The 10,721-nt window shown below is 33.8% G+C and overlaps 1 long non-coding RNA gene and 2 pseudogenes across 1 annotated transcript; 2 read left to right on the top strand and 1 right to left on the bottom strand.

Moving 5' to 3' along the window:
- Nucleotides 1–1,220: 1,220 nt before the first annotated feature.
- Nucleotides 1,221–3,402, bottom strand: LOC149173496 (uncharacterized). Its single transcript, XR_016259694.1, has 3 exons — nucleotides 2,782–3,402; nucleotides 1,602–1,717; nucleotides 1,221–1,463 (listed from the first exon to the last, which is right to left on the bottom strand). It is a non-coding gene; the product is annotated as an uncharacterized LOC149173496 (long non-coding RNA).
- Nucleotides 3,403–7,845: 4,443 nt separating this feature from the next.
- LOC149173495 (large ribosomal subunit protein eL31 pseudogene) lies at nucleotides 7,846–8,190 on the top strand (annotated as a pseudogene).
- Nucleotides 8,191–9,276: 1,086 nt separating this feature from the next.
- LOC149173494 (beta-amylase 2, chloroplastic pseudogene) lies at nucleotides 9,277–9,937 on the top strand (annotated as a pseudogene).
- The last annotated feature ends 784 nt before the right edge of the window (nucleotides 9,938–10,721 follow it).

The raw sequence follows: 10,721 nt of genomic DNA, 5'->3' as shown, positions 1-10,721 counted from the left end.
AAAGTCAAGTTGCTTAAGTTTAAAAGAACTACGAGTTGGTTCTGCAAACCTATACTTTATCACAGATCTTTCATTAACCATCAGAGATCTTTCATTAGCCATGTGTAGCAATTTAGAAAAGTTTCCAGAGAGATTAATGGAATTTACCTATCACATTCTAAAAATTATTATAAAACTGCAATTAAGTCCGCATGAGATTCTCAATCTTCAATAAATTCTGGAGCATGTTGTTGAGCGTTTGGTTTTGATGAAATGTGAGACTCATGAAGGATTTCAAAGTTTATTGAAGAATTCATCCTTTGACTCACATAAGGGTTCACTTGCTCTGACCCCCAAAGCAACAATGGCACAAATATTCATAATGAAAATAATAGTAGTATAACACTCTTAGAACACTATGTCTGTATATGTCAACAAATCTCTCCATTAGAATTGAGGAATAAACTCGAGGTTAAAAGTTCCAAAGAAGCTAGGTATTTTGGAGAAGACTATGCAGAACCATATTCTGAAGCATGCTCTAAAACTCCTTCGTCAAAACATAGGCACTTCCCTCAATGAATGAGGTTCAAATTTCTATAGATGATTATATTTCTAAAGATAGTTTTTTACATCAAATGCATGTAATTGTTGTTGTCCTTAATGGGTACTGTGACAACATTGAGGATACTAATTCTATCCAAATTTTTGAAAACGAGTCCATAATAAATGCGGCAGATAGAAACAAAAGAAAAAATTATAACTAACCATGAGGACAAAAAAAATAATGAATCTTCTCATGCAGAATCAGAAATATGTTGGAAGTGATGTAAAATGCATGTAAATGTTGTTGTCCTTAATGCGGACTGTGACAACGTTGAGGATACTAATTCTATCCAAATTTCTGAAAATGAGTCCATAATACATGCGGTAGATAGAAACACAAGAAAAAATTATAACTAACCATGAGGACCAAAAAAAAATAATGAGTCTTCTCATGCATAATTAGAAATCTGTTGGATGTGATGTCAATATCTATTGGAAGTGATGTCAATATGAAAGATGGAAAATAAAAAGAAAATGATACATCTATCAGGAATTTAGACTCATCTTCTAATGGTTTAGATACTTCTCTACTCAATCAACTTTCACCCTCTATTTATTCCCATAAACACCACAAGTAGTAGCAATTTACTCCAATTGAATCAGAGCTAGTTGTATACTCCACATCACAATCATAAGTATCAGGGTCTCGCTCACCAAGAAGGTCAAACTCTGGATCACGATCTTGAAAGACAGAAAATGGGTCTTGATTTGGAGCTGTTGGCCTTTAGGTGCGCTTCTGCATCTGGATCTACTCCAGCTGCAATGTGAAAGTATGCTTATATATGGATCTACTCCTGCTGTAATGTGAAAGTCTTCTTTTATATGGATTAGTATATGGATCTCTAACTTGATCCAAAGAATTCACAAGAGATGGTCATGACCTGCATGCAAAAATAAAGTTGTTGGTGTTCATTTTTTTTAATATATGTAAATAAAAAAAATCAATTAAAATAAATATAATAATTAATAAATCATTTTAAATGAAATAATTTAAAATAAAATATAAAAGGAACATGTACCGACTCTCCATGACTTTGTTTTCAACCACACCATGTTTTATTAATTGCTTTTGTATGCCTCCATTGTTGCCCAGTTGTTGCCCAGATGTCTATGTGCATGTTTCCACTATGCCAATCTGTGACATCATGAAGCATAGCACAGAGAAAATATGAAGACACAGAGAGAAAATAGCAATTCGTTGTTCTGAACGCAAGGAAACAAAGTATACAATGGCACTGAAATGGTTGCATTATCTAATTTTATTTGAGGAAAATGTCTCCCTTTGAATCCTCACTCCAAAATGTTCAGCGACAAAGCCTCAATCTACAGTATCAGATGACGGTTCGCAACAGATTGCTTATTTTTATTGAAGAGGCAGTGGGAAGTAGTTAAAATGGTCCAATAGTAAGTACCCCATTTTTCTCTTGATATTTTTCTTTTCTAGAAAATAAAATAATGTTATAAGCTAGTTTTTTTTAACAATCCAATACAACCCTACCAACCACACCAGTTTTCCTTACATCATGACTATATATAGTTGCTAAGTTCAAGTATCTGAAATGTATTCCTTATAAAATTTATATATTGAATTATTGTGTGATGTACAAGTATAGTATCAATTATTAATTATTTTCTTTGTGAAACAAGGAATCAAATAAAAGATTGTTGGCGCTGGGACCAAAGGAAAATAAAACGTGAATGAAAAAGAGGGAAACCTGTGTATAAAAAAAAGCTAGCGGCATTCATAGTTTATCTTTAAAAAACCATGGTTTCTCTTAAAAAAACCAACTAAAGAAACCCTGCAAATCTAAGAGAGGCGAGAATGTCATTCTTAGACATTTCATAACCTATTTTAAGGGTCAGTAGGCTGCCTCGAGTAGGTTGCCTCAACTAATCAATGTTACCTTGACCTTTAAGTCGCTGGAAAAGCCTCAAGTTACCAGATCTCTTGTAACCCTTGTTCCTAGAGTAATTTCTTCACTTTTGAACAAAATACAAATAATTCTTTAATTTCTTCCATTACTATTTCGAGGCTCGATACACTACTTTCTTTCTAAATTTTGGTTAAAAATGGACGTCTAGACATGCTCATTTTTTAGAAAGTTTTGTGACCGTCAAATTATTTCCATAAATTCATAAAAAGAGGAAATATTAACAAATACTTTGTGAGATTTCAAGGGATGGAAGAAGGAAACCTACTTGTTTCTTGCAAACTCGTAAATCTTGGCGGTTTCAGATAAAATGATGAGGGCAACTTCAGAATCAAAGAGAACGAAAAGCTTGATCAATTTCTTGAGCAGTCCTCTCTTGCGTTTGGAGAAGGAATCACCTTGACTATTAGGGTTTTGGATGCATTTCAACTCCAACTTCTTTCCCATTTTGAATAGTCTGTAGAACCTAGAAACATATACTAGTACAATTTTGACTTTTTTCCTGTATTTGGATATTTTGAAACAAACTTGACCCTTGGGTGACCTCTGGGCGTGGGCGTGGGAGACGCTCCTCCTCCTCCTGTACTTTCTTAGGTCTACAACAGGTCCCATACCTGCTTCTGTCTACCAGCATGGGCGTCGGCGTGGACGACACTCCTCCTTCTCATGTACCTGCTTCTATCTACCATCATGGGCATGGTAGCATGTACCTGCTTCTATTTACCAGCATGGGCGCGTGGGCTACTAGCATGGGCGTGGTAGATGCTCCTTCTCCTCCTGTACCTGCTTTTGTATACCAGCAGGTCGCGTACCTGCCCATCCATCCCGTTAAAACCAAAAAATAAGTTTACACACAGAGGACTGTGAAGAAGCCACATGTCCATCACTACATGCGGAGACCCCAACACGCAGAGGCAGAAGATTGTTGTGGCATCGAAAGTAGACGATTGTGGTGGCATCAATGTATTGATGGAAGCATGCACATAATTAAACAATGACTTTGGGTAAATAATTTAGGCACAACATTAAACAATGACTTTGGATAAATAAGCCAAGCATAAACATTAAACAATAAGGCAGGGACTAATAAGTGAGCCCTGCAATAAGAGGTCCCTTTTTTCAGCAAAAAACTTTGCTTAAAATTTTAGATGGATAACAATGAGCACCGTAAAACTTTGGATAAACCATAATAACACTATTAAAAATATTGGTCAACAATTAAATTAATGCTAAGTAAATGATCTGCTGATCGCTATAGTCCTGCTGAAGGCAGGGACTAATAAGCCATTTTTTAAACTACCCACATGAGATGCGAAAATTAAAGTAGTCCACGTGAGTCATAAAACCTTTGACTTCGGAATTTTTTAAAGAATATTTGATATGAAATGTGACTAACAACCTGTTCCATTGAGACAACAACGTTAATCACTAATGCTTTGAAACATCATGGAACTCGCGTTCCATGAAAGGTGCTTGCTAACACTCTTATGCGTTATAACGCCGTGTGTATAACTTACAAAGTGTGTTATAGTGTTAACTAAAGGAAAAAATATATTGCTCTCCTCTCATACGGAATGTTGTTAATCCGTTCTCCATGGCTCTTTGTAACTTTGTTTCGATATCAATTTGTTGGAAAGGCAGAGGAGGAAAAACTCAATTTCACACACAAAACACACGAGTTGCGACTCTTCTATTGAAGGGTATTTAACATTTTTCAACTAGCAATTCCCCTAAAATAACTTGATATGCAACCACATACTAAAAGTCGTCTATCATTTAACTCGACTTGACTCAACACTCAACACTCATTTAACCGACTCTCTAATTTTAGCCAACTCCTCATGCATGACTAATTAGCTTATTTTAACAAAAGCAAAACCAACAAACAAACTTGCATTTTCTGCATCTAGAACCAAATAATTGTATGAGGAATGTATGATCGGGCCACAGAAAGGTGTCATCAACCACGTGGGGAAATTCCCAAGTAGTTTGTTGAAATGAAGGGATGAAAGACAATGGAAAAGGAAAACTAAACGATGGCCGTCTGGAATGAAACATTCATACTATCGTTCCAATTATATTATTGAAATACTTTTGTAACACACAAGACAAAGTGGGTCAGTGAAATCATAGCCATTAAAATCCAGTCCATTCATTAAGAAAAATAAAGATCCCACTAACCACTTCCACCATGGTTTGAAATAGGTACACCTATTGATGTAATTAAATCGATTGTTTCTCATTAATCAACATTTACTTTTTGTCAATTGGATTGGTTTTAAAAGAACGAGGTTCAAAATTGGGCACTTCGGGTGGCTCGGGGGCCTAATGACTCGGTCGATAATCATGGTGAAAATTGTGAACTGCTAATTGAAGTTTGATACGTTAGTTTACATTTTGTCAACGAGATCGGACTTGAAGCATAAATCAAGTAACGAGTTTTAACAATCAACAATAACGAGACACAGGATTTCAAGATTCCAAAGACTAGTTAAAGAATAATGTTAGCATAATTTTTTGGTAAAGTTGAGTCGAGTTGTACCAATATCTTTTCGACAATTATACATTCAAGATTATTCTCGTGAATACAAAATAAATTTAGGTTGATTTTTATGGATATATATGTTTAATTATAATTAATTTTAAATATATAAATATATAAATAAATAAGTGATATTTTATTTAATAATAAGAGTTTAACTTTAATGTCTAGTAGAAGTTAGAGATAAGTGTTTAATGATTTGATTGCTAAAATTTATCATTGAATCCATATTATATTTTTCATTGAATCTTTTATTGTTGTTACACGAGGAAACACATCTTCTTAATCATTAAGCCTACTTAAAATATATATTTTCTATGAAATTTTCCTTACATCCAAAAAATAACTTAATATTATTAATGCATTTATAGTTATAATATTGTTAAGAAATATATTTAGAGATTATAATTTGTCTTATTATACAACGATTATATGGCCTAGTTGTAGTGACATATTAGAGGAAGCATTAAATCAAATAATAATAATAATAATAATAAAATTAAATGTAGGCTTAATAATAAAAATAATAAACGATTCAATAAAAATAAATAATAAAAGTAATAAATTATTCAATTCACTTTGTTATATTATAATTTTGTTTTTATTCATAAAATTATAAATATATTTTTGGAGAAAAAATTCATAATATGTATATCACATAAAATAAATTTAATTAATAATGATTTATATCCTAACTTTATGATATTTCAAACATATAATTTAGATATTAATTCAAATCTACCAAAAATTCAGTGTGATTATATTTTTTATACAAATTTCTTTTTTAGAGTATAACTTGAAGAGAAAATTACATTTCTAGAAATTTTATTTCTCTCAACCCTCGACAGATACTAAATTAATATAATTTTTTATTGATTAATCCTTAATAAACTAGCCTAAATCCATCTGAACTTATCTACCAATGACCGAGAGGGATCAAATCTCTTTTCACTTTCAAGAGGTTTGTATCTCAAGAGATTTGATCCCTTGGGACACTTCATAAATACAGAGTTAAGATGGATCTATACTAGTTTTAAAAATAATATAGTTTATAGTTTTTATTTCATGTCTCAAATATAGGTATTAGTGTTTTGTTTGCTAAATATTAATTTTATAAATTAATATAAATTATAATATGTTAATAGTAATTTATGTTGAAAATTTTGGAAAAAAAAATAATAAATACTTTTTGGTTTTTTAATTATTAATTTGAAATTATTGAAATTTAAACTTGTAAATCCACAAAAAATAATTATTATCTTAAATTTAAATGTGTAGTCTAATTAATAGACAAAATGACTTTTTTTGCCTAAATATGATAATACAATTTCTAGCAAGATTATTATTTCTTGTCGTTTAATATATATTTTTGAATGTATAAGTGGATTCTTGTGCCTAAAAAGAGACAGTTTGAATTTTTCAAATAAACAACTTAAACATATTTACAAATTTGTCCTCGATTAAATTGACCAAAAAAATGGTTCGAATAGAACCATTTCACCTATTAATTAGACTACCTAAACTTAATTCATAATATTGATGGAAAAATGTCACAACCTTTAATATTAATCCATTTATAAATTATAGTGTTTAGTTCTTGATTTATTTATTTATAATTTTTGAATTCCACTTATAAATTGAGATGGACATCATATATATAATTTGCTATAATTATTGTTAAAATGTTTAATAAGTCTCTCATATACATATATTTGGATTTATTAAATCATTAATATATATAGCTATATTTCATATTAAATATTTTAATGGACCACATATAGTAAATTCATTACTATGATAAATTTTGATACTCAAATTTAACTACCCAACATTATTATTAGTTTATTTTTATTAATCTTAATTGATTTTGGAAATATTATTAAATTCTAATTTTTTAATGTCTATTAAATTAAATATTATATACAAATATCACTCGAGTTTATAACTTTCTAAACCATTCATTTGTAGTCGCTAGATTTGATTGTGTTAAAGTAATTTTTGAGAAAGGTATTATCACCCATGGTTTGGTTATAACCCACGATTTTATATTTTATATTTACGTCGTAAGGAGTTCCCCTTTGAAATCAACTCCCCTCTTATCTTAGGTGTTTTACTATGATCCATCTAAAATGATGTTAGATGATTAAAATGTTTGCCACCGTTGGATCAAACCTATCGTTATAAATGAAACTCAGACCATTTATTATGCTTCTCTGTAGATTTTAGGGTTTAGTAGAGGAGCTGAGAGAAGACTCGAAGCGGAGCGGAGGCTAGCAAGTGGCATGATGGTATAGAAGAGTAAAAGCCACATGTCCAAGGTCGTGACCAGGGAGTACACCATCAATCTTCACAAGTGGCTGCATTGCTGCATTTTTAAGAAAATGACTCCAAAGGTCGTTAAAGAAATCATAAATTTGCCCAGAAGGCTATTGGAACCAACAATGTGAGCCTTGGTGTGAAGCCTAATAAGGCTATATGGAGCAAGGGCATCAAGAGTGTGCCTAGGAGGATGAGTGTTCAAATCTCCAGGAGGCACGTGATGAAGAAGATGCCAAGGAGAAGCTCTATTCGACTATAATCTATTTTGGCCCCAACCTTAATGATCAAGGTTTATTTTTCTATGTATTAATACAGGTTTTGGTCCAATGGCGAGCAGGTGGCATGATGGTGGAGAAGGGAAAGGTTTTGGTCCAATGGTGAGTAGGTGGCACGATGGTGGAGAAGGGAAAGAGCTGCAGGGCGATGGTGGAGAAGGGCAAGGTTTTGGTCCAATGGCGCATAGGTGGAACGATGGTGGAGAAGGGAAAGAGCCGCAAGGCCGAGGTCGTGACCAGGGAGTACACCATCAATCTTCACAAGCACCTCCATTGCTGCACTTTTAAGAAAATGGCTCCAAAGGCCATTAAAGAGATCAAGAAATTTTCCCAAAAGGCTATGGGAACCACCGATGTGAGGCTTGATGTGAAACTTAATAAGGTTGTATGGAGCAGGGGCATCATGAGTGTGCCCAAGAGGATGAGGGTTTGAATCTCCAGGAAGCGCAATGACGAAGAAGATGCCAAGGAGGAGCTCTATTTGACTATAATCTGTTTTGGCCCAACCTTAATGATCAGGGCTTCTTTTTCTATGTATTAATACAGGTTTTGGTCCAATGGCTAAGAAGTAATTTTGTGCCAATACCCAGCTGCAACCCACCCCACACCCCTTTCCCATTCGATGGCTGCCTCATATTATTGGCAACATAATTCAACTGATAAAAAAAATCTCCATCAATCATGCTTATCTCATCTATAACCAATGCCTTGGCATTTTTCCATCTGTTAACATTTCTATTTTTCTTTTCAATCAGTGTCAACAGTCCTTGCTCAATCATAAAAAATGGTGGAGCTCCAGCAAAGGAATGTAGATTCATGCCACTCAAATGGCATGTTGCAATCCCTATTGAGGTTGTTACAAAGACAGAACCTAGACCATGCAATTTATTCAAGATTTTTACTACAAAATTAAGAAGATAGCTCTCAACTGTGCCTACAGAGCCGGTAAGAAATACAGATTCCCCTCATCAAACAAAATTTAGAACTATCATCTGCTCATTGGATAATGTAATGTCCCTTCGAATGGTCCTCCAACATTCTCATTATGTCCTTCCATTCTAGATGTTTTCTCCAATCTTCCCGTATTCTCATCACCTCATTTAATTCTACCTGTTTTCTGTAATTGTACATCTCGGAAAACCCTCCAAATTTTGATACCATTTTGACCTGTGTTTCTCTTTGGCTTCCTTGTGATTGTTTTCTTGTCCTCTATTTTTCTTTCCATCCTTCTGAATTAGGCTTATCATATTGGCTCTCCAATATTCTCATGGATTCTTTCCATTCACACCATTTTCTGCGTTTGGCTCTCTTGGAAAGCCCTCCAAATTCTGAAAATATTTTGACTGTGCTTCACTATGTCTTCCCTCTCATTGTTTTTACATACTCTATTTGGCTAGTGCCTTTGCTTTTTGCAGCTTCATCCTCTCGATGCGTTGTTGATTTAGTGTATTGTGGGACTGAGGTTTATGCTGAGAACCACTGAATCTTTCAGACCCAGTACTCAATTTTTTCACTGCAATTTTCTTTGTATATTTCCACATTTCACTGAACCCAAATCCCATCACCCTATATGAAAATTTGTTAGCCATACCTCTAACAAATATTGCTACATGGGTGTGATTTGTCCATGATAATACATGAAATTCAAGTGGGAATGGGTCCTGCAGGAGAGCTGAGGTATCCATCTTATCCTGAGAGTAATGGTACGTGGAGATTCCCGGGGATTGGAGCATTTCAGTGTTATGATAAGGTATAGATTTTTTTTAAAAATTAATTTCTACAGAGCATAGCTGCATCTTACCTTTTTTATATATCTACATGTGTATAGTTGCTATATAAGTTTTTAAAGTTGTTGGGGTCAATGTCCCTTATTAACTAATTTGAATATCCTTGTATTGCAGTATATGGTCTCTAATCTTAAAGTTGTAGTTGAAGTTGTTGGAAAGAAGGAATGGGGTAATGGGGGCCCAAGTGATGCAGGCCACTACAACAATTGGCCTGAGGACACACCATTTTTCAGAAGAGATGGTGGCTGGAATACTCCTTATGGTGAGTTTTTCCTTGAGTGGTATTCTAGTATGCTTCTTGATCATGGAGAGAGAATCCTAACAACAGTTAAAGCCATTTTTCATGGAATTGGTGTCAAGATTTCTAGAAAAGTGGCTGGAATACATTGGCATTATGGAACCAAATCCCATGCTCCTGAGCTCACTGCTGGATATTATAATACTCGATTCAAAGATGGGTATTAGCCAATTACATCAAAAAATGTTGACATTTGGGCTTAAGAATCCTTCACCATGGATTTTGTTATTCAATGGAAACATGATTGCATATTTGTGGCAATATGCAGATTTTCTAGGATGATAGTTTTAACTTTTCATAGCATTCAACAAAACTATTGTTGCATCTACAACTACAATACTTTTCTTCCAATGCGTTTGGAGCCATTTTAGATTACCATTGACCATCATTTTTTATTGTGAATCCAGATTACAGGACACTCTCCTTTTGACCTATGTTTTGGATTTTTTTGTCTTGCTCCTTATGACATTCAAGTTGTTCTCCCAGTTCAAACCACATCCCACCATCAGAATGAGCTAGACAAAGCTTTCCTTTTTTCATGCAGAACTTGGCCACGATACATAGCATGGTTCATGCATCCATTAGTGGACACATGCTAAATATAATATACTTCATAATTGGAATTGAGTTGCTCCACCATTTTAGGTTTGTGACTGAGTTTGGTTGCATTTGAATAAGCACCAATATAAAAAATGAGTAGCATCAGAAAAACGAGATATTTTTGTTCAAAAACTCAGTAGCATGATTGCTACCCACCAGTGTCCCCAATGGAGCTGAGATCCTTGCAGATGTGAGAAAATTCTTGAGATGGCATCCTCACAATGGCATGCTACTCTGACTCTGGAATGCCCAGATGCTTGCTGTCAATGTCCATTAACTTCATTTCGAAGTCCAAAATCTAGTCCCGGTCTGAACCAACAGAAAGACAAAACCCATCAATTATAAAACCTAAAAGGAAAATGAAAGATTGAATGATTGAAAAAGAAA

Source organism: Pinus tabuliformis, chromosome 4_2, assembly GCF_031772625.1.
Source record: "Pinus tabuliformis cultivar Carrire ecotype Pingquan chromosome 4_2, CPIR1, whole genome shotgun sequence".
Classification (NCBI taxonomy): domain Eukaryota; kingdom Viridiplantae; phylum Streptophyta; class Pinopsida; order Pinales; family Pinaceae; genus Pinus; species Pinus tabuliformis.
The sequence above is the reverse complement of the archived record's forward strand: the minus strand, read 5'-3'. Positions and strand labels throughout refer to the sequence as shown.